The sequence below is a fragment of the Pristiophorus japonicus genome, chromosome 11 (assembly GCF_044704955.1).
Source record: "Pristiophorus japonicus isolate sPriJap1 chromosome 11, sPriJap1.hap1, whole genome shotgun sequence".
NCBI lineage: Eukaryota > Metazoa > Chordata > Chondrichthyes > Pristiophoridae > Pristiophorus > Pristiophorus japonicus.
In genome coordinates this window covers 74460313-74484662 of record NC_091987.1, presented here as the reverse complement: position 1 = coordinate 74484662, position 24350 = coordinate 74460313, and the positions used below count along the sequence as shown (strand labels likewise).

Here is a 24350-nt window from a genome sequence, read left to right as displayed (position 1 = left end):
TGGACCCCTCATCCAAATAATTGATATAGATTGTTAAAAGCTGAGGCCCAAGCACTGATCGTTGTGGTACCACACTAATTATAGCCTGCCAACCCAAAAATGACCCGTTTATTCCTACTCTCTGTTTTCTGTCTGTTAATCAATTCTCAATCCATGCTGGTATATTACCCCCAATCACGAGCCCTACTTTTGTTTAATAGTCTCTTGTGTGGCACTTTATCAAATGCTTTCTGAAAATCCAAATACACTGCATCCACTGGTTCACCCTTATCTATTCTACTAGTTATAACAGATTTGTCAAATATGATTTCAAACATATATATAGTTATAAAATGTGCATGATTTTTGTTGATGGAATTGGCAATATTTAGTTATTCTAATATTTATCGTATAATATATATAATTCTATAAAGCTGGATCATCAAAGAATTCTATTTGTGTTTGCAGTATGCTCCTTAAAAATATAACTTTGTTGTACTGTTTGGTGGAAAAATATCACCAGATTATACTGTTAAGTTAGTAATCACTTCTAATTCCATTTCTCATTCAGCTCGTCCATATGGTTCTTTAAATTCATTGTTTCGGGAATTTAAAAAAAAATCTTGTTCTAGTCAGGGCAGGCTATGGCCATGTCACTCTTATTTGGCATTTCAACTTCCCTCTGCCATCCAAAATAAGCTGTAGAACCTCTTCCGAAAAGCTAGCTTTTTAGGATTTCTTGGATCCCTTCACTGCTATTCAAATGTACAAACTCCTTATCTGGATTGACATACTATGGTCACATGTCTACTAAAATGCTTCAGCAACATTACTATGAAGCAATGAACATTACCATGATCTGGAATCTCCAAATCATGCTTTTCCTCAATCCTCAATGTTGGTTTTGTTAACAGAGAGGATGTGTGGTTGGAAGGAGAGCAGAGGGTCCTTCAGAATCCGAGGTGTAATCGCTGTTTCACCTGGAAAGAGTGTTTGGGGCTGTGGACAGTGGGAAGGTAGGAGGTAAAAGGGCAGGTGTTGCATATCCTGCACTTGCATGGGAAGGGGTTCCGGGGGGGCTGAGGAGTGGACCAAGGTGTCACGGAGGGAGTGGTCCCTTCGGAATGCTGAGAGGGGAGGGGAAGATGTGTTTGGTGGTGGGGTCACGTTGGAGGTGGCGGAAATAGTGGAGGATGATCCATTTAACGTGGAGGCTGGTGGGGTGAACGGTGAGGACAAGGGGAACCTTGGGAGGGAGGGGAATGGGCGAGACCAGAAGTGCGGGAAATAGAATGGACAAGGTCGAGGGCCATGTTAACCATGGTGGAGGGCAGTCCTCGGTTGGGACATATCCGAGGCACTCGTGTGGAAGGTGGCAGATTCAGAACAGATGAGACAGAGAAACTGGGAGAATGGAATGGGGTCGTTACAGGATGCGGAGTGGGAAGAAGTGTAGTCCAGGTAGCTGTAAGAGTCAGTTGGTTTATAGTGAAAATTTGTCAAAAGCCTATCCCCAGAAATGGAGACAGAGAAGTTGAGAAAGGGAAGGGAAGTGTCAGAGATGGACCATGTGAAGGTGAGGAGGGTGGAAATTGATTGCAAAATGAATGAAATGTTCTAGTTCAGGGCAAGACAGGAAACGGCACCGATACGGTCATCAATGTACTGGAAAAAGGGGTGAGGGAGGAATGGAACAAAGAATGTTCCAGCTATTTATTTGTACAGGTGCAATGTCCCAAATCCGGAACTCCAAAAACTGGAATTGTCAAAAAAACCTGACATTTTGCACGTAGTTTTTATTTAAGATTCTAGCATCCGCAGTATTTTGCTTTTGTATTAGTTCCCACAGGACATGGATTACCCACTCTAAAGTTGGCTAACAATACTAATACAGAACACCCATACAGCTCAAGAGCAAGCTTACGATACTGCACATTGCAAAGCATAAAATCATATAGCAGATCTCGGACATATTTAGACTGCTGTGGTAGTGCCTTGCACTACAATCCAGATGAAGTTCATAGAATAACTGTAGTATGTTGGATGCTGCATAATAGTAGTAATTTAGTGCTTGCCATGGAGGAGCAGCAGTAAACAAACTGCCACAAAGAGGACGTTCAAGTTCAGTAAAGCCTTCCAGCCTAAGAGCTCCTTGTCCAATCATCAACTTTTGCACACAAGTGCAGTTATCTTCTGCAAATAGAACAGTATGTACTCCATGAGAGGTAGACTACTGTATAGAATGCTAGGCATTCCAGAATAAACTGTCAAATACCTTACTGGCTGTAGTTTGAAGAAGAGAGTGAATATCTTCACATTCTGAATTTTAAATAGATAGGCATCAATCTTTCTCAGCTGCATGTTCACATTTCTCCATTTTTGGAACCTGCTCTAATACTTCTGAAATACTTCTAATTGTTGTTGGAATTTAAAAAAAATTTAAATTAAAATACTTAAAAAAAAAAACTTTTTCTTTGTTTCTTGTTTCTCTCTTAATCCAATCTTCATTTCCTCCTCTTTATTTCTCTTTCTGTGCCTGATTTAACATTGAATTCTCCATTCTAAATTGCACTTCTTTGCTTAGAACCTGTGCTGTTAATTTCAGAATCCTTCAATCTGATTGGTTAAGGAGATATATAGTTGCTTGACCTGTTCACTCAGATCTCAGATGCCCTGTAGAGGAGACCGTGTCGTTTCCATCTCACACTTCCAGCAACTTGCCACACAAAATATCAAGTAGATTAAATGGGTAATGCAAGTCCAACTGATGGTGGGTGCTGTTCGTCGACTGGGTTATACAACTTTTTGCACCAATCCTAGGGGAAGGGAGGGAGGAAAAATGAAGTGATTTTTTTAAACCATAAAAACAATGGAGGCCATTGGAGGGGTGAGTAGGACACAGGAAACCCATGGATTTTCCTTGGAAAATTAAAGTTAAAACACTTTGTGTGTAAAAAGAGCTTTTATTCATCGGCAATTATGGATATACAATTTAAATATATTAAATAAATATCCTTTAATATTTTGGAAAACAAAATCTTGTGCTGTAATCTTTATTTCTATCTTGACAAAATGAAAACAATCATACTCAATCTGCTTTAACTGCCAAGGTTGGTTAAAGCCATTTTGTGCTGCAGCAGCAGTTCCAGTGTGACAGGATGAGTATCTAAGCATCACTGATGCTTTGTTAGATATCCCATCAAGATTTGTTTAGGTCATATTTCCTTACACATTCAGAATGTGAAGCATTTAGATTAGATGTGACATTGTAGCTGTGCAATTGCTAAAGTTTTAGATCTGATATAAGTGCTAAGATCCTTTCTCCCTTTCCCCTCAACCCATCCCTCTGCCATCTTCACTCCCTTCTCCGCCCTCACACATTCTTCTCCTGAATTCATCTCTCCCCATTCCCTCTTCAACCCTTTCATCCCTCTGCAGTACCCCTCCTTACCCCACCACCCGCACTCTTCATTCCTTTGTCCCTCCTCCGCAACTCTCTTTACCATTTACTCAAGCAAATAGTCCTAATCACATTTACCTGCTCTGTTCCTATTTCCCTTTATCCAAATGTCCAATCTAATCTTGAATGTTGACATGGGGGGAATTTTAACCTGAAGGGAGGCAAGAGAAAAAAGGTGGAAAAGTGAGAGGAGCGTGAAATTCGAGGGGAAGGGAAGAGGATGGAGAGTGGAAGGACAGGAAGGGAGGAAGGGGGGAGTAAGGAATGGGGATAGGAAAAGGGGGAAGGGAGGGAGGAGTTAAAATTATAAAAGAATAATGAGAAATGAAAGCATAATATTGCAGATGCTGGAATTGGAAATAAAAACAGAAAACAGAAAATGCTGGAAGGCTCAGCAGGTCAGGCAGCATCTGTGGAGAGAGTTTCTCTCTCCACAGATGCTGCCTGACCTGCTGAGACTTCCAGCATTTTCTGTTTTTATAAAAGAATAATGACATTTTTAACTAAATCCCCCAGAGGGCCAACAAATTACTATTTTAGATTATGTAATAAATTCTACTCAAAGACAATCAGGAGAGGTGGGTTGCCTATTAACATATGCTGATTGCTCAATTAGAGCAATATTTCACTTAATTTTCAAATTTTTCGGCTGAGTTTCCTTGACATGTCTGAACAGCAGTGTTTCAGGGGCCTCAGGTTGTCGAGTCAGGTGGTGGCAGACATCTGCAGCCAGCTAGAAGATGAAATGCTGCCTGCTGGACCTTGTGGTCACATGTTACCAGTAGCTATCAAAGTCACCACCGTCCTCAACTTTTTAGCCTCCAGATCATTCCATGGTTCTGCTGGAGACATATTCTGGATCTTCCAGTCAGCAGTCCACAAATGCATGAGGCAGGTGACTGATGGGCTGTTTGCCAGGGCAGGCAATTACTTGAGCTTCATCTGCGATGACACCACTTTATCAATGTGCAGCTGGTATGCAACCACAAAGAGATATTTATGCAGGTGTGCGCAAGATTCCCGGGCAGCTGCCATGTTGCTTTTGTCTGGCGGCAATCCATGTTCCCTGACACCTTCGAACCTGCAACCAGACTTAAGAGGTGGTTGCTAGGAGATAAAGGATACCCACTTCAAACTTGGCTGATGGTACCTCTCAGAAACCCAACTAATGAAGGTCACCAGCACTACAATGAATGCACAGACCATCAGATATGTGATTGAACAAGCCAATGGCATGCTTAAGATGCGTTTCAGGTGCTTAGACAGATCTGGAGGTGCCCTTCAATATGCAGTGGCCAGGGTGTCCACCCTGCTCCCCGTTGTCCCAATGACGCTGACACAAAGCAGTCCTGCAAACAACCAACCACCCCTTGCACATTCCCTTGTTGGTCCCTGTCAATTCATGTGTTTCCTTTCATCATCAAGCAAGTTAATAGACAACTTGCTACCCAGCAACAAGAATGGGAAAGACGGGAAAGTGGAGCAAAAGAATAAAGTTAATACGCTTGAACTAAACAATAGAAACTTCACGACGTTACATTCTCTCATACACACTTGTGAAACTACAAAGCTTTCTTCTTCCTTCTGCTTAATATGGTGTAACCTTTGTGGATTCAGCAGAGGTAGAGGCAGGCTGCTCAAATCCCTGCTCGGACTGCTGAGATGCTCTTAGCTGATGACCTCTGGGCTTTGGAGACCATGAGGGGCATGCCAAAGACTGCTCTACATATGTAGAGGCAGACTCTGCCATTAGGAGAACAGCCAGTATGTTGGGTGCTGACTAGGGGGGCGGGGGGAAAACAACGGGTGAGAAGTGAAAGTACTTTGAGTGGAGTCCCCACTTCCATGTCCCATTTCACCATCATCCCTCTCATAGCACATTTCACTCCTACCAATGTGCTGGAGCACTTTTGTGCAGATTAGTGCAATACTGTAAGACCATCTGTCATCCTATTTAAAGTGGCAGACATGTTGGCATCCAGAGTGTGCACGGCCATGATCAAGGCGTGCATGGACTCATTTCGTTGCAGCGTTTGATGTTCCACAGAGTTGGCCACTCTATCCATACAAGAACACATCATTGCAATGCCCCGAGACATCAACCCTCTCATGCTTGAGGACTCCTCCTCCATTCTCGCTGTAGTCATGTTCAGTGTGCTGGGAAGGCATCAGTGCATCGTGAATTCTTTGCTGCTGCTCAATAATTTTCCTTTTCATCGACTGCCCCCAGGGTACAGCGTCTGTGTTCAGCTGAGCAGACCTTGGAGAGACCTGTGTCCTCCAATGCGAACTCTCCACTGCTGTCCCTGCCACCACCATTTGCTCTTGCTCACTTATGAAGATGAGTCACCAGGTGAAAACCCAACTATCTGCCTAACTAGTCCCACTGAAGTGAGAGAATCTGAGCTGTGCATGGTGTGCACCAGTCCTATGATGGTGCACCCTCAGAAGAAATCAGCTCCACGAAGGAATCGTCATTCGCAATGACTCCTATTGCACATGTGAAAGCCCTATCGGTGATAAAAGAAATTAGAACTGGCAAGATAAGAATATTGCAATTTATCAATAAGATGATGAACATATTTCACTCGTTGTTGAAATCAAGTCAACATGACTGAGTGCTGTAATAACATGTGGATCGCTAATATTTAATTGTGTCACCACGTGGCCGGGAGGTCCCCATCTCTGATGGCCAGGGATTCCAAAATACCACTGATCTCCAGTACTTGTGAGTTGGAAAATCTGTGAAGGATCACCTCTGGTTCTCTCCCTTTCCCGAATGCTATGTACTCTTTTCTCCTGAAATTAGGGAAAGAAAAGACCTGTGAGTGACTGTAATGGCATGTGTTCACCGAATTGATGCAATGCATTTGGGAGGGAGAGACATGAAACACACAGTGGCAATGGTAGATAGGTAGATGGGGATGTGAGGAAGTACATAGAAAGAGAAGGATGGGTGTGCTTGCAAGATAAATGGGTGTGAGGAGTGTTGTGATGAAGTAGGCTTGACATGGCAGAGTGAGGGGGTGAAATGATGTGCACAGCAAGATGCAAGTGAACATGCAATTTTACTCACCTTTCCTGACCTGGTAAGATCACTAAAGCACTTCCTCTATCAAATCCATGAGCATGGCACTATGCTCCTGCTGCTGACCTCCTGGGCTACATCCAGCCACGTCTTTTAGATGTCAGCAGCAGGTTTCTTCCTCCTATTGCTGGCGAAGAGTATATTTCTCCGGCTCCTCACTGACCCCAGCAGCACATCAAGTGAAGCATCATTGAAAGACTTGAAAAAGAAAGACGCAGTCATATACTACCTTTCATGACCTCAGGATGTCCCAAAGTGCTTTACAGCCAATGAAGTACTTTTGAAGTGTAGTTACTGTTGTAATGTAGAACCATGGCACAACCTTTGACTGCCTGGAATCCATTCTTACACTTCCTTATCTCTTCTTGCCAATCCATACTCCTCTAAATTCCATCTTCGGATTGGCTATTTAAATACTGGATTTGAGATCGCGTCATGTGGATCCTCATTGGACACCAAACACGGAAGTAAAATGCTCATGAGTGGGCTGAATTAAAAAACCACTGACAGACACGCTGAACATTCTTCCGGATATCCGACCAGCAGCCACCTGCCGCCCCCCCCCGCCCCCACCCCCACGATGTCCATGAGTTAATGGCCCAGAAATTGCGGTCGGAGGCTTCCTGCGGGTGGACGCCTCCGACCGAAACTTTTTTTTACGAAAGTACCTGATGGCCCCGGAGGAAGGTATACATACGGTCCGAGGCCTCCAGTCGCAGCCCAGCATATGGGCTCACACATCCCAGGAAGGTAAGCGCAAACTGGGATCACGTGGGCTTGGACCATCAATGATCATGGAGTATTCTCATTGATAATAATGGGAGTTCCGTTTGTATGAGCTCCCATTACTATCAATGAGAATACCCCCAAAAATACAGAAACACAACACAATTAATAAATAAAACACCTCACATATTTAAAATTAATTGAAATGTAATTTAATTAAATGTTTTAATATGTTCTAATAGGGGTAAAAATAAACTTATCTTAATGGATTAGTGATAAAATTTAATTTTTCTATCACTTAAAACTCTTAACGCTGATAAATGCCTGTTTTTACCAGGCTTAAGAGTTTGAAAGACATTCGATGGGGAGGGGTTGGACAAATAGCTCAAATTTCCCGGGATCCGTTCAATCTGTCAAAGGACATTTCGACAGTTCACAAATGCTGGCTCTCGGCGCCTGCACATTGTGCGCCAAGAACTAGCATTTGCGAGGCCTCTTCGGGTGTGTGCGCACATCGTACGCACCCGGAGAGGCTGCAATTTATGGCCCATTATATTTTCTGTCTAAACCACTAATCCGGGAAATGAATCCCACAACCATGTAACTCTCTATAAAGAGGTTTCTCTAAACTTCTTACATTTCGTGTTGTAACTATACCCCTCGTTCTTGATTCCTGAACTACTGGAAAGTCTGTCCCATCGTTTCATAATTTTATACACTTCTATCATATCGTATCATAATCTGCGATGTTCTGGGAAAAATAAGACCAATCTTTCAAGTCTTTCTTCGTATTTTTGTTTACTCGTACCAGACAGCATCCTAGCGAATTTCTGTTGTACCTTCTCTAAAGCCAAAATATCCTTCCTGTAATTTGTAGTTCAATACTGTTCATAGTACTCTAACCCAGGGGTTCTCAATCTTTTTGGTTATAAGGCCCTCCACCCGTGTTATAAAAATTCCGCAGACCCCCGTAACACAACACAAATATTTTTTCTGTATAAAAATTATGGAGTTGGGGAAACTGTTTGTCCCACAGTCTGTGGGGGGGGGGGAAAGAACAGTTATTCCCAGTCTGTGGAGGGCGGGGGGGGGAGGGGGAAGAGCACAGTTTGTCCTACAGTCTGTGGAGGGACGGGACAGTTATTCCTACAGTCTGTGGGGGGGGACCTTATTACCCACTCACTTAACCTGTTTATATCTCTTTGCATCCTCTTCACAACTTATTTTCCCACTTAGCTTTGTATAGTCGGCAAACTTGGATACGTTGCACTCAGTCCTCTCATCTAAGTCATTAATATAGATTGTAAATACCTGAGGCCCAAGCACTGATCCTTACGGTGCCTCACCAGTTTCAGCCTGCCAGCCCAAAAATGATCCGTATATTCCTACTCTGTTTTCTGTCCATTAACATAGAAACATAGAAAATAGGTGCAGGAGTAGGCCATTCAGCCCTTCTAGCCTGCACTGCCATTCAATGAGTTCATGGCTGAACATGCAACTTCAGTACCCCCTTCCTGTTTTCTCGCCATACTCCTTGATCCCCCGAGTAGTAAGGACTTCATCTAGCTCCCTTTTGAATACATTTAGTGAATTGGCCTCAACTACTTTCTGTGGTAGAGAATTCCACAGGTTCACCACTCTCTGGGTGAAGAAGTTTCTCCTCATCTCGGTCCTAAATGGCTTACCCCTTATCCTTAGACTGTGACCCCTGGTTCTGGACTTCCCCAACATTGGGAACATTCTTCCTGTATCTAACCTGTCTAAACCCGTCAGAATTTTAAACGTTTCTATGAGGTCCCCTCTCATTCTTCTGAACTCCAGTGAATACAAGCCCAGTTGATGCAGTCTTTCTTGATATGTCAGTCCCGCCATCCCGGGAATCAGTCTGGTGAACCTTCGCAGCACTCCCTCAATAGCAAGAATGTCCTTCCTCAAGTTAGGAGACCAAAACTGTACACAATACTCCAGGTGTGGCCTCACCAATCCTCAAACCATGCTAATGTATTAAGCCAAATCCCATGAGCCATAATTTTATGTAAAAACCTCTTGTGTGGCACCAAATGGAATGCTTTTTGAAAATCCAAATACACTACATTCACTGGTTCCCCCTTATCAACACTGCTAGTTACAACCTCAAAAAACATGAATACATTTGTCAAACAGAATCTCCCTTTCATAAGACAGTGTTGACTCTGCCTAATCATATTGTGATTCTAACATTTTCCCTACTAATGAAGTCAGGCTAATTGGTCTACAGTTCCATGTTTTCTCTTTCCCTCCTTTCTCGAATAGCGGGACTACATTTGCTACCTTCCAATCCTCGAGGACCGTTCTAGAATCTAGGGAATTCTGGAAGATCAAAACCAATTCATCCACTATCTCTGTAGCCACCTTTTTTAAAACCCTAGGATGTAGGCCATCAAGTCCAGGGGATTTGTCAGCTTTTAGCCCCATTAATTTCTCCAGTACAGGTTGTACCTCTCCAGTCCACGACTCTTTAGTCAGGAAACATCCCTGATCCGGCAATAGTTAAAGGTGCAGTCAGACGTTTTGGTCGTAACTCTAGATGTCGAATCGGTTGAACAGGTGATTCTGGAGGAATTATGCTGGTTGTACTGCAACTGTTAACCCTTTTCGGGAGTGAATTCTTTTTCATTTTTGTCCATTTTTCGGGTTTTTGGCCGGGCTTTAAAAATGGCAGCCTGAAGCCTGGCAGAGCCTGGGCTCCCTTGCACGAGGGACCGCATACGACCTGATTAAGCCCCGAAGAGAGTTCCGAAGTCGTCCAACAGACCAGAGTTCAGGCTGGGGCATCGGGAGAACCAAATTCCCCCCCTTTCTGGAAGTCTGATGAGATTGGTTTCGGCCGCCTTACCGGGCCTGCAGTTAAAGGTTTTCCACTTGGGGAAGTGAGTTGCTCCCGGCAAGTGGCCAAGTGTATTTACTGGACGGGGAGTCCGAGCCATAATTAATGAGTTGCAACTTAGCAAATGTCGGAAGTCCAGATGGAGAAATAAAAAACCTCCGTTGCAGCGACTTAGATGCTGATGTTCGGATGGAGGTGTGCCGTTGTCCCGCCGACTTGACACTTGTCATTTCTGTACTTGGGAGTTGGCGGGGTACCTGCACAGAGGTAGGAGGTAGCAGATTAAGACTTGGTCGATTTTCCAAAGTAATGTTTCAAGCCTCCAGGTCTGCAGAGACCAACCAGGGCTGTCGTCCAACCGACTTTTAACCCTTTTTGGGTGGGAATTTTTTCCCATTTTGGGAGTTTTTGGTTGCGTTTAAAAAACAGCAGCCTGAAGCCTGGCAAAGGCAGGGGCTTCGGCTCCCTTGCGTAAGAGGCCGCATTCAATCCGATTAAGCCCCGAAAGAGTTCCAAAGTCGGCCGAGTACAGGCCAGGGAGGCCCGGGCAGGTCAAATCATTAACCAAAAGTTGACACTTGATTACCGGAGAGACTATGTCCGAATCTGGTTAAATGATTAACCAAACATAAGAAAGACTCAGTCGCTGGAGAGACAAAGTTTCAGGCTGGGTAAATCATTAACCAGAAATCGCTGGAGGGAGAGAGAGGGACGACCGGGTGTGAAAGTTCAGGCTGGGCTGACGCGAGCCATAGCCGGGAGAGCCAAAATCCCCACTTCCGGAAGTCCGATGAAATCGGATTCGGCCTCCTTACCGGGCCTGTGGTTGAAAGTTTCCTGCTTGGGGAAGCGATTTGCTCCGGCAAAGTGGCCAAGTGCATTTACTGAACAGGGAGTCCGAGCCATAGTTAAGGACCTGGGATCAGCGACAGCTGTTGCCGTCAGTGTGCAGATGATCGGGAGGGGAGAAACAGGTCTGGGCTGGAGCTGCCAGTTTTTTCAGCTCAACCCTACCGTGCATTTTTCCTTTAAAAAAAATCCTGGTGGTTATTTAGGGCGAACCCCGAGGTGGCTGCGGATCTCTGGTTGAGAACCCCCGAGCCAGATAATGGGTACTAGGAGCCACTATTAACTCGCATAGTGAACTCTACAAACTCACCAGAGAGTGCTTTGCCAGCACCTCCCATGGTTCGGAAAATTCTCTAGTCTGGCACCGGTCAGGTCCCAAGGGTGCTGGACCAAAGAGGGTCAACCTGTACTATTTCTTTACTAACACTAATTTCTTTAAGTTCCTCATTCTCACTGGACCTTTGGTTCCCTACTATCTCCGGAATGTTTTTTGTATCTTCTTCCATGAAGACAGACAAAGTGTTTGTTTAACGTTTCTGCCATTTCCTTATTCCCCATTATAATTTCTCCTGTCTCTGCCTGAAGGGACTCACATTTACTTTAGCTAATCTCTTCCTTTTTACATACCTATAGAATCTTTTACAATCTGTTTTTATGTCTCTTGCTAGTTTACTCTCATATTCTATTTTCTCTCTCTTGATCAATTTCTTGGTCCTTTTTTGCTGAATTGTAAAATACTCTCAATCCTCAGGTTTACTATTCTTTTTGGCAACATTGTAAGCCTCTTCCTTTCTAATACTATCTTTAACTTCTCTTCTTAGCCACGGTCTGATCAATTTTCCCATGGGGTTTTTATTCTTAAGGGAATGTATAATGCTGGGAATGGTAGCATTGTGGTTATGTTACTGGACTTTGTAATCCAGAGGGCTGGACTAATGATACAGAGACGCAAGTTCAAATCCCACCACGGCAGCTGGGGAATTTAAATTCAGTTAATGAAATAAATCTGGAATAAAAAGCTAGTGTCCTCGAGAGAGGGAAATCTGCCGTCCTTAACTGGTCTGGCCTATATGTGACTCCAGACCCAGAGTAATGTGGTTGACTCTCAATTGCCCTCTGAAATTGCCTAGCAAGACACTCAGTTGCTACAAAAAGAATAAAACCAGACGGACCACCTGGCATCGACCTAGATACTGGCTTCGGACACGACAACAGCCCAGTTGACCCTGCAAAGTCCTCCTCACTAACATCTGGGGGCATGCGAAAAGTCATGCAACTAGTCAAGCAACAGCCTGACATAGTCATACTCACAAAATCATACCTCACAGAATCATACCTTTCAGTCAATGTCCCAGACTCCTCCATCACCATCCCTGGGTATGTCTTGTCCCACTGGCAAGACAGACCCATCCTTGGCAGCACAGTGGTATACAGTCGGGAGGGAGTGGCCCTAGGACTCCTCAAAATTAACTCCAGACTCCATGAAGTCTCATGGCTTCAGGTCAAACATGGGCAAGGAAATCTGCCGATTACCACCTACCGCCCTCCCTCAGCTGATGAATCAGTGCTCCTCCAAGTTGAACACTACTTGGAAGAAGCACTGAGGGTAGCAAGGGCACAGAATGTACTCTGGGTAGGAGACTTCATTGTCCATCACCACGAGTGGCTCGGTGGCACCAATACTGGCCGAGTCCCGAAGGACATAGCTGCCAGACTGAGCCTGCAGCAGGTGATGAAAGAAACAACACGAGGGAAAAACGTACTTGATCTCGTCCTCCGTAATCTACCTGTTGTAGATGCATCTGTCCATGACAGACCAAACACAGACTCTTTGTGGAGACTGATTTGGATGAGGGGACCAAATGTAACATATCCAAGTTTGTTGATGGTACAAAGCTAGGTGGGATTGCAAGTTGTGAGGAGAATGTAAAAGAACTTCAAGGGGATATAGACAGGCTAAGTGAGTGGGCAAGAACATGGCAAATGGAATATAATGTGGAGAAATGTGAAGTTATCCACTTAAATAGAAAAACAGAGTATTTTTTTGTTATGTATGAAGAAAGAGTCAGACTGAACACTGTGAGCTCAAAGTAAAGTGTGACCGTAGTCTTATATTGCAGGTCTCCAGAGTGCCTCTCCAACCTGTTAGGCCTCCTTAAATACCTGTGCTCCCAAGGGATTATGGGGTCCCTTGGGACTCCAGGGGATGAGCCCTCTGGTGGCTGTACAGAGTAAATACAAGTTTACATATATAACATTTTTAAACAGTGAGAGATTGGGAAATATTGGTGCTCAGAGGGACCTGGATGTCATTGTACACAAATCACTGAAAGTTAACATGCAGGTACAGCAAGCAACTAAGAAAGCAAATGGTATGTTGACTGGGTGGATAAGGATGGGTAAGGGGGAACCAGTGGATGGGGTATATTTAGATTTTCAGAAGGCATTCGATAAGGTGTCACATAAAAGGTTACTGCACAAGATAAAAGTTCACGGGGTAATATATTAGCACGGATAGAGGATTGGCTAACTAACAGAAAACAGAGAGTCAGGATAAATGGGCCCTTTTCCAGATGGCACGGGTGGCAGTGGGGTGCCACAGGATCGATGCAGGGGGCTCAACTATTTGCAATCTATATTAATTACTTGGCTGAAGGGATCGAGTGTAATGTTGTCAAGTTTGCTGATGATACAAAGATGGGTGGGAAAGCAAGTTGTGAGGAGGACACAAAGAATCTGCAAAGGAATATATAGACAGGCTAAATGAGTGGGCAAACATTTGGCAGATGGAGTATAAGGTGGGAAAGTGGGAGGTTATCCACTTTGGCAGGAAAATAAAGAATAAAATTATTATTTAAATGGAGATTACAAAATGCTGCAGTACAGAGGGACCTGGGGATCCTTGCGCATAGAATCATAGATATTTACAGCACGGAAGGAGGTCATTTCGGCCCATCGTGTCTGCGCCGGCCGACCAAGAGCTATCCAGCCTAATCCCATTTTCCAACTCTTGGTCCGTAGCCCTGTAGGTTACGATATTTTAAATGCACATCCAAGTATTTTTTAAATGTGGTGAGGTTTTTTGCCTCTACCACCCTTTCAGGCAATGAGTTTCAGACCCCTATCACCCTCTGGGTAAAGACATCGCCCTCATATCTCCTCTAAACCTCCCCCCAATTACTTTAAATCTATGCCCCATGGTTGTTGACCCCTCTGCCAAGGGAAACAGGTCCTTCCTATCCATTCTATCCAGGTCCCTCACAATTTTATACACCTCAATCAGGTCTCCCCTCAGCCTCCTATGTTCCAAAGAAAACAGACCCAGCATCTTCAATCTTTCCTCATAGCCAAAATTCTCCAGTCCAGGCAACATTCTTGTAAATCTCCTCTGCATCCTTCCTAGAGCAATCACATCTTTCCTGTAATGTGGTGACCAGAACTGCACACAGTACTCCAGCTGCGGCCTAACCAGTGTTTTATACAGTTCAAGCATAACGTCCTTGCTCTTGTATTCCATACCTCGACTAATAAATGCAAGTATTCCATATGCCTTCTTAACCACCTTATTTACCTGGCCTGCTACCTTCAGGAATCTGTGGATCTCCAAGGTCCCTTTGTTCCTCTACACTTTTCAGTGTCCTACCATTTAATGTGCATTCCCTTGGTTGTTAGACTTCCAGAAATGCATTACCTCACACTTATCTGGATTAATTCTATTTGCCACTGTTCTGCCCACCTGACCAGTACATTGATATCTTCCTGCAGTCGCAGCTTTCTTCTTCATTATTAACCGCACAGCTTATTTTAGTGTCATCAGCAAACCTCTTAATCATACCCCAATTTTCAAGTCCAAGTCATTAATATATGCCGCAAAAAGCAAGGGACCCAGCGCTGAGCCCTGCGGAACCCCACTGGATACAGCCTTCCAGTCACAAAAATACCTATCAACCATTACCCTTTGCTTCCTGCCTCCGGGCCAATTTTGGATCCAATTTGCAACTTTGCCCTGGATCCCATGGGCTTTTACTTTTATGACCAGTCTGCCATGTGGGACCTTATCAAAAGCTTTGCTAAAATCCACATACACTACATCATATGCGCTACCCTCATGAACCCTCCTGGTTACCTCCTCGAAAAATCCAATCAAGTTAGTCATCATGACCGTCCCTTAACAAATCTATGCTGACTGTCCTTGATGAATCTGTGTCTTTCGAAATGCAGATTTATCCTGTCCCTCAGGAATTTTTCCAATAATTTTCCCACAACTGAGGTTAGGCTGACTGGCCTGTAATTACTCGGTCTATCCTTTCTCCCTTTTTAAACAAAGGTACAACATTAGCAGCCTCTGGCACCACACCTGTAGCCAGAGAGGACTGGAAAATGATGGTCAGAGTCTCTGTTATTTCCTCTTTTGCTTCACTTAGCAGCCTGGGATACATTTCATTCGGGCCTGGGGATTTATTCACTTTGAAAGCTGCTAAGCCGCTTAATACTTCCTCTCTCACTGTGTTTACCTCGTCTAATATTTCACGCTCCTCCTCCCTTATTGCAAAGTCTGCATCGCCCCTCTCTTTTGTGAAAACAGATACAAAGTATTTATTAAGAATCATACCTACATCTTCTGTCTCCACACACAGATTTCCTTTATGGTCTCTACTAATAGGCCCACTCTTTCTCCAGTTATCCTCTTGCTCTTAAATGTATTTATAAAACATCTTTGGGTTTTCCCTGAATTTACTTGCCAACATTCTTTCATGCTCTCTCTTTGTTTTCCTGATATCTTTTTCATTGCACCCCTACACTTTTTATACTCCTCTAGAGTTTCTGCATTAATTTATCGGTATCTGTCATAGCTTCTCTTTTTTTCTTTATCTTACCCTGTTTGTCTCTCGACATCCAGGGGGCTCTAGATTTGTTAGCCCCACCCTTTTTCTTTCAGGGAACATGCTTGCTCTGTATCCCCAGGATCTCCTCCTTGAATGCCTCCCACTGCTCGGACACTGATTTCCCATCAAGTAGCTGCTTCCAGTCCATTTTGGCCAATTCCCATTTCAGCTCAGCAAAATTGGCTTTAGCCCAATTGAGAACTTTTTTTCCTGATCCACCTTTGTTCTTTTCCTTAACTACCCTAAATCTGACTGAATTATGATCACTAGCACCAAAATGTTCTCCCACTGATACCCCTTCCATTTGACCCTGGCATGAAACACAAAAAGTTCGTATGCAGGTACAACAAGTAATCAGGACGGCAAATGGAATGTTGGCCTTTATTGCAAGGGGGATGGAGTATATAATCAGGGAAGTCCTGCTACAACTGTACAGGGTATTGGTGAGGCCACACCTAGAGTACTGCATACAATTTTGGTCTCCTTATTTAAGGAGGGATGTACTTGCATTGGAGGCAGTTCAGAGAAGGTTCACTAGGTTGATTCCTGAGATCAAGGGCTTCACTGATAAAGAAAGGTTGAGCAGGTTGGGACAATACTCATTGGAGTTTAGAAGAATGAGAGGTGATCTTATTGAAACATAGAAGATAATGAGGAGGCTCGACAAGGTAGATGCAAAGAGGATGTTTCCACTCGTGGGAGAATCGAGAGCTAAAGGGCATAGTTTCAGAATAAGGGGTCGCCAATTTAGAACTGAGATGAGGAGGAATTTTGTCTCTCAGAGGTTTGTAAATCTGTGGCATTTTCTGCCCCAATGAGCTGTGGAGGCTGGGTCATTGAATATATTTAAGGTGGAGGTAGACAGATTTTTGAACGATAAAGGGAGTGAAGGGTTTTGGGGAGCAGACAGGGAAGTGGAGCTGAGCCCAAGATCAGATCAGCCATGATCTTATTAAATGGCAGAGCAGGCTCGAGATCTACTCCTGCTTCTTATGTTCTTATGACTGCGAGTCAGGAAGTAATGGGGACCCAGGATGTAATGCTGGAGGAGCCTCAGCCCTTGACCCTGTCCAACAGTAATGAGGAACTTGCTAACTGTAAGACTGAGGAAAAGGATTGCAGGGAGGATGGGAAAAATGACCACGGCACCGAGGTACAGGAAGTCATTCGAGTGGGGGGAGTAAAAAGGAATGTGGTAGTGGTAGGGGACAGTATCGTCAGGGGGGCTAGATACTCTTCTCTGCAGGGAATTCAAGAGGTTTGTTGCCTCCCCGTGCCCGAGTTAAGGATATCTCCTCATAGCCGGAGAAGAACTTGGGGCTGGATATTCCAACCCTTTACGCTCCGGTTTTGCCCCAGAGCGGCGTGAAAGGCAGTGGTGAGGTCCCCTGTGCCCCGCCGCGATACTCCGGTTGGGTTTTGCGGCAATGCTGAATAGCCGGGAAGAGCTGCACCGGGTGTGCAACGCCCCTGGTTGCGACACGGGCACGAGTTTTGACACTTGCCCAATCCATCCGCCCAAAAGTGCGCCTGTAATGACTGCCTGGGAAATCAGAGCAGACCAGCCATGCCGGCGGCGCAGAGGAAGTAATGTGCTGTAAAAGTAAACACTAGTGTTTTTTATTATAAAATTTTGAGCGATATGTGTTGAGATGCGTGTGCAATGTTTCAGGAATTTTTTTTTTAGGTTCCCCTCTCCAAGGCTTCTCTTGGAGCGCACATGGCCCGACAAGTGTACAAAGCCTTCCATAGCAGTGCGCCCCCTGAAGTAGAGCCCAGATGCCCAAATTTGCATACTAAAGCGCAAACTATTCCCGGCCGATAACCCCCCTGCCCCGCCGCCATTATCACCTCGAAAACGGAAGAGCCGAAAATTCAGCCATTGGAGTGGGAGGGGGAGGATCCAGTTGTCATGGTCCATATAGGAACCAATGACATTGGTAGAACTAAGAATTAGGTTCTGCTGAAGGAGTTTGAGGAGCTTCAGTACCCCTTTCCTGCTTTCTCTCCATATCCTTTTAGCTGTAAGGGCCATATCTAACTCCCTCTTGAATATAGCCAACGAACTGGCATCAACAACTCTCTGCGGTACGGAATTCCACAGGTTAACAACTCTCTGAGTGAAGAAGTTCCTCCTCATCTCAGTCCTAAATGGCTTAACCCTTATCCTTAGACTATGTTCCCTAGTTCCCAACATCGGGAACATTCTTCCTGCATCTAACCTGTCCAGTCCCATCAGAATTTTAACTGTTTCGATGAGATCCCCTCTCATCCTTCTAAACTCCAGTGAATACAGGCCCAGTCGATCCAATCTCTCCTCATATGTCCGTCGTGCCATCCTGGGAATCAGTCTGGTGAACCTTCGCTGCACTCCCTCAATAGCAAGAACGTCCTTCCTCAGATTAGGAGACCAAAACTGAACACAATATTCCAGGTGAGGCCTCACTAAGGCCCTGTACAACTGCAGTAAGACCTCCCTGCTCCTATACTCAAATCCTCTAGCTATGAAGGCCAACATACCATTTGCCTTCTTCACCGCCTGCTGTACCTGCATGCCAACTTTCAATGACTGACGTACCATGACACCCAGGCCTCGCTGTAGAATAAACAGAAGCTCAAGGGTAATAATCTCTGGATTACTACCTGAGCCACATGCAAATTGGCATAAGGTCAAGCAGATCAGAGAGTTAAATGTGTGGGTCAAAGAGTGGTGTAGGAAGAAGGGATTTCAATTCATGGGGCACTGGCATCAGTACTGGGGAAAGAGAGAGCTGTTCCATTAAGGCGGGCTCCACTTAAACCAGGCTGGGACCATAGCAACACTAATGTATATCTTCGAGGAAGTTATTCCAGTTTCAATGAATTGAGGATATAACGAGCATGGTGGATAGAGGTGTGCCGATGGATGTGGTGTATTTAGATTTTCAAAAGGCATTCGATAAGGTGCCACACAAAAGGTTACTGCAGAAGATAAAGGTACACGGAGTCAGTGGAAATGTATTAGCATGGATAGAGAATTGGCTGGATAACAGAAAGCAGGGAGTCGGGATAAATGGGTCCTTTTCGGGTTGGAAATCGGTGGTTAGTGGTGTGCCACAGGGATCGGTGCTGGGACCACAACTGTTTACAATATACATAGATGACCTGGAAGAGTGGACAGAGTGTAGTGTAACAAAATTTGCAGATGACACAAAGATTAGTGGGAAAGCGGGTTGTGTAGAGGACACAGAGAGGCTGCAAAGAGATTTAGATAGGTTAAGCGAATGGGCTAAGGTTTGGCAGATGGAATACAATGTCGGAAAGTGTGTGGTCATCCACCTTGGGAAAAAAAAAACAGTAAAAGGGAATATTATTTGAATGGGGAGAAATTACAACATGCTGTGGTGCAGAGGGACCTGGGGGTCCTTGTGCATGAAACTCTTTTGAGTTTACCTGAAAAAAAACATAATCATTAAACCGTGCCACCCGCCCTGGATGACACAGCAGACATTTTCAAGGCCCCTTTTTTTCCCCCTTTTTTTGTGGTTTTTTTTTTTTGTTTTTCTTTTTTTTTTGGTTTTTTTTTTGGGCGCTAAAATCACATTTTTCCAAGTGCCCCCTATAAAAGGGGAGGGGGACACTAAAAGCACCGGCAATTAAAACAAATTAAACTTTAAAACGTAAAATCAAATTAAAATTTGGTTGCCGGGCGTGATGATGCACTCCAGTCCCTCCGGTGCCCACCTCTCGCGGAACGCCGTGAGCGTACCGGTGGACACCGCGTGCTCCATCTCCAAGGACACCCTGGACCGGATGTAAGAGCGGAAGAGAGGCAGGCAGTCAGGTTGAACGACCCCCTTCAAATAATAAAACAGGGGCTGCAACCTTGTGCATTCCATAAAAACATGGAACACGGACTCTTCCAGACTGCAGAAATTGCAGGCGGCCTGGGAGTCCGTGAACCGGCTTAAAAATTTGTTGCACGGCACTGCTCCGTGCACCACCCTCCAGGCCAAGTCCCCGATGAATAGTGGGAGGACCCCCGCCTCCTCCGGACGGCAAGATGGTACGCCATGGCGTGTCCGGACGGCCGGCGAGGATGGCAAAGTTGAGAGTGTGCAGGAGCAGCCCGTACAGGAAACCCCTCCGCACGGAACTGAAAGGCACGGAGGGGATTTCCCCGAGGCGGCTCAAGTTGTGAGGCGCCGGCCCCCGAGGGAGGTTCCGGGGTTTGGCGCCGATGAGGAATTCCGTCCGGACGGGGGTCAGTTCGGACGGGATCTCCCCACGTGCTTGAGCCTCCTCGATGCACCTAACGGAGTCAGGGCCCAAAGCTGTTTTTAGCGACTCGATGGCATCGGCCGCGTGGCGGACGTTGGCAGAGTTTAGGCGCCGCGCCAGCATGTCTGGCGCCATCCAGCCCGCTCCTCCGCCATCGAGCAGGACCAGCCACAGCCCTCTCTTCCGACCGCCACATAAAACCTCGGTCGTGGAGGTACGGATTCCCGAGCAGCGGCTCCTGCAGGACGGCCGCCACTCCAGCCGGCGGAGAGCTGCGCTTGGTGGAGACTTTGTTCCAGACCCTGATGAGTTCCCTGTAAAAGACAGGCAGCTCCCGGAGGGCGGTCCTGACACCCCCCAAGTTCACAAACAGGAGCTGCGTGTCGTAATTGAGGTCGCGCTGCTGGCGGAAGAAATACGTCGCCAGAGCACACCACCTAGGAGGGGGCTCGACGTAAAGGTATCTCTGCAGGGTCTGAAGACGGAAAGTCGCGAGCTGGGCGCTGACGCACACCAACGACTGACCGCCCTCCTCAAGCGGGAGACTCAAGACCGCAGCAGAGACCCAGTGCTTCCTGTTGTTCCAGAAGAAGTCCACCAGCTTCTTCTGTATCTTGGCGACAAACGCAGGGTGTGGGGTCAAAGTGACCAGCCGGTACCACAACATTGCGGCCACCAGCTGGTTTATGACTAGCGCTCGACCCCTGTAGGACAGCACTCGGAGCAGTCCTGTCCAGCGCCCTAGGCGAGCGGCGACCTTGGCCTCCAGCTCCTGCCAGTTCGCCGGCCAGGCTCCCTCGTCGGGGCTAAGGTAGACTCCCAGATAGAGGAGATGGGTCGTGCTCCAGGCAAAAGGCCTGAGCTCCTCCGGCAGGGAGTCCACCCGCCACTGACCCACCAGGAGTCCGGAACATTTCTCCCAGTTGATCCTGGCGGAGGACGCGGCCGAGTAAATCTCCTGGCACTCACGCATCCTCCGCAGGTCAGCGGGATCCTCTACCGCGAGGAGCACGTCATCGGCGTAAGCTGAGAGGACAACCTCCACGCTCGGCCCTTGCAGAGCCAGTCCCGTCAACCTCGTCCGCAAGAGGCGCAGGAAAGGCTCCACGCAAACGGCGTATAACTGGCCGGACATGGGGCATTCCTGGCGCACCCCTCTCCTAAAGCGAAGGGGCGCCGTCAAGGACCCGTTAACCTTAATCAGACACTCCGCGGCGGCGTACAAAAGTCGGATCCAGGCGACGAAATGCGTCCCGAACCCGAAAGCGCGCAGAGTTCCGAGCAGATAGTCGTGATCCACCCTGTCGAACGCCTTCTCTTGGTCGAGGGATAGGAAGGCGACCGACAGACCAGCCTCCTGGGAACAATGGATGAGGTCCCGGACCAGATGGATGTTATCGTGGATTGTCCGGCCCGGGACCGTGTAGGACTGGTCGGGGTGGATCATGTGGTCCAGCACGGCACCAAGGCGAGCAGACATCGCCCTGGCGAAGATTTTGTAGTCCGTGCTGAGGAGGGAGACCGGGCGCCAGTTCTTAAGGAGGCAGAGATCGCCCTTCTTAGGCAGCAGGATGATGACTGCCCTGCGCCAAGAGAGGGGCATCTCCCCGGTCGCCAGACTTTCCCCCAGGACCCGCGCGTAGTCGCTCCCCAGGACGTCCCAGAACGCCCTGTGGAACTCCACGGTCAGCCCGTCCAGCCCCGGGGATTTTCCCCTCGAGAGCCGGTCGAGGGCACCGGTCAGCTCCGCCAGGCTTAGCGGAGCTTCCAGATTTTCAGCGCCCTCCGGGCTGACCTTCGGCAGGTCCTCCCATAAAACTCTACGCGCTTCCTCGCTGGACGGATCCGGAGAGAACAGAGCCCCGTAATATTCACGGGCCCTGTTGTTGACGCCCTCCGAATCCGAGACGAGAGAGCCGTCGTCGGCCAGCAGCGTCAAGAGCTCCTTGTGCATGAAACTCTTTTGAGTTTATCTGTGAAAACATAAAACATTAAACGGTGCCACCCGACCTGGGTGACACTCCAGACATTTACAAGGCCCTTTTTTTTTTTTTCCCCTTTTTTGTGTTTTTTTTTTGTGTTTTTTCTTTTTTTTTTTGTTTTTTTTTGGGCACTAAAATCACAATTTTTCCCCAGTGCCCCCTATAAAAGGGAAGGGGGACACTAAAAGCACCGGCAATTAAAACAAATTAAACTTAAAAACGTAAAATCAAATTAAAATTTGGTTGCCGGGCGTGATGATGCACTCCAGTCCCTCCGGTGCCCACCTCTCGCGGAAGGCCGCGAGCGTACCGGTGGACACCGCGTGCTCCATCTCCAAGGACACCCTGGACCGGATGTAAGAGCGGAAGAGAGGCAGGCAGTCAGGTTGAACGACCCCCTCGACCGCCCGCTGCCTGGACCGGCTGATGGCACCCTTGGCCGTGCCCAGGAGCAGTCCTACGAGGAGGCCTTCGGACCTACCCGCTCCCCTCCGCACAGGGTGCCCAAAGATCAGGAGAGTGGGACTGAAGTGCAGCCAGAATTTCAGGAGCAGCCCCTTCAAATAATGGAACAGGGGCTGCAACCTTGTGCACTCCATAAAAACATGGAACACGGACTCCTCCAGACCGCAGAAATTGCAGGCGGCCTGGGAGTCCGTGAACCGGCTTAAAAATTTGTTGCACGGCACTGCTCCGTGCACCACCCTCCAGGCCAAGTCCCCGATGAATAGTGGGAGGACCCCTGCGTAGAGTGCCCTCCATCGGGGACCCCCGCCTCCTCCGGACGGCAAGATGGTACGCCATGGCGTGTCCGGACGGCCGGCGAGGATGGCAAAGTTGAGGGTGTGCAGGAGCAGCCCGTACAGGAAACCCCTCCGCGCGGAACTGAAAGGCACGGAGGGGATTTCCCCGAGGCGGCTCAAGTTGTGAGGCGCCGGCCCCCGAGGGAGGTTCCGGAGTTTGGCGCCGATGAGGAATTCCGTCCGGACGGGGGTCAGTTCGGACGGGATCTCCCCACGTGCTTGAGCCTCCTCGATGCACCTAACGGAGTCAGGGTCCAGAGCTGTTTTTAGCGACTCGATGGCATCGGCCGCGTGGCGGACGTTGGCAGAGTTTAGGCGCCGCGCCAGCGTGTCTGGCGCCATCCAGCCCGCTCCTCCGCCATCGAGCAGGTCCCTGACCCTGGTCACCTCACCAGCCACAGCCCTCTCTTCCGACCGCCACATGAAGCCTCGGCCGTGGAGGTACGGATTCCCGAGCAGCGGCTCCTGCAGGACGGCCGCCACTCCAGCCGGCGGAGAGCTGCGCTTGGTGGAGACTTTGTTCCAGACCCTGATGAGTTCCCTGTAAAAGACAGGCAGCTCCCGGAGGGCGGTCCTGGCACCCCCCAAGTTCACAAACAGGAGCTGCGTGTCATAATTGAGGTCGAGCTGCTGGCGGAAGAAATACCTCGCCAGAGCGCACCACCTAGGAGGGGGCTCGACGTAAAGGTATCTCTGCAGGGTCTGAAGACGGAAAGTCGCGAGCTGGGCGCTGACGCACACCAACGACTGACCGCCCTCCTCAAGCGGGAGACTCAAGACCGCGGCAGAGACCCAGTGCTTCCTGTTGTTCCAGAAGAAGTCCACCAGCTTCTTCTGTATCTTGGCGACAAACGCAGGGGGAGGGGTCAAAGTGACCAGCCGGTACCACAGCATTGCGGCCACCAGCTGGTTTATGACTAGCGCTCGACCCCTGTAGGACAGCACTCGGAGCAGTCCTGTCCAGCGCCCTAGGCGAGCGGCGACCTTGGCCTCCAGCTCCTGCCAGTTCGCCGGCCAGGCTCCCTCGTCGGGGCTAAGGTAGACTCCCAGATAGAGGAGATGGGTCGTGCTCCAGGCAAAAGGCCTGAGCTCCTCCGGCAGGGAGTCCACCCGCCACTGACCCACCAGGAGTCCGGAACATTTCTCCCAGTTGATCCTGGCGGAGGACGCGGCCGAGTAAATCTCCTGGCACTCACGCATCCTCCGCAGGTCAGCGGGATCCTCTACCGCGAGGAGCACGTCATCGGCGTAAGCCGAGAGGACGACCTCCACGCCCGGCCCTTGCAGAGCCAGTCCCGTCAACCTCGTCCGCAAGAGGCGCAGGAAAGGCTCCACGCAAACGGCGTATAACTGGCCGGACATGGGGCATCCCTGGCGCACCCCTCTCCTAAAGCGAAGAGGCGCCGTCAAGGACCCGTTAACCTTAATCAGACACTCCGCGGTGGCGTACA

The 24350-nt window shown here is 47.7% G+C and overlaps 1 protein-coding gene across 7 annotated transcripts in view; it reads right to left on the bottom strand.

Annotated features, from left to right (window-relative positions):
• Window positions 1–24350, bottom strand: part of LOC139276085 (syntaxin-binding protein 5-like) — a 671748-nt gene that overhangs the window by 490938 nt on the left and 156460 nt on the right. The window lies entirely within an intron of this gene.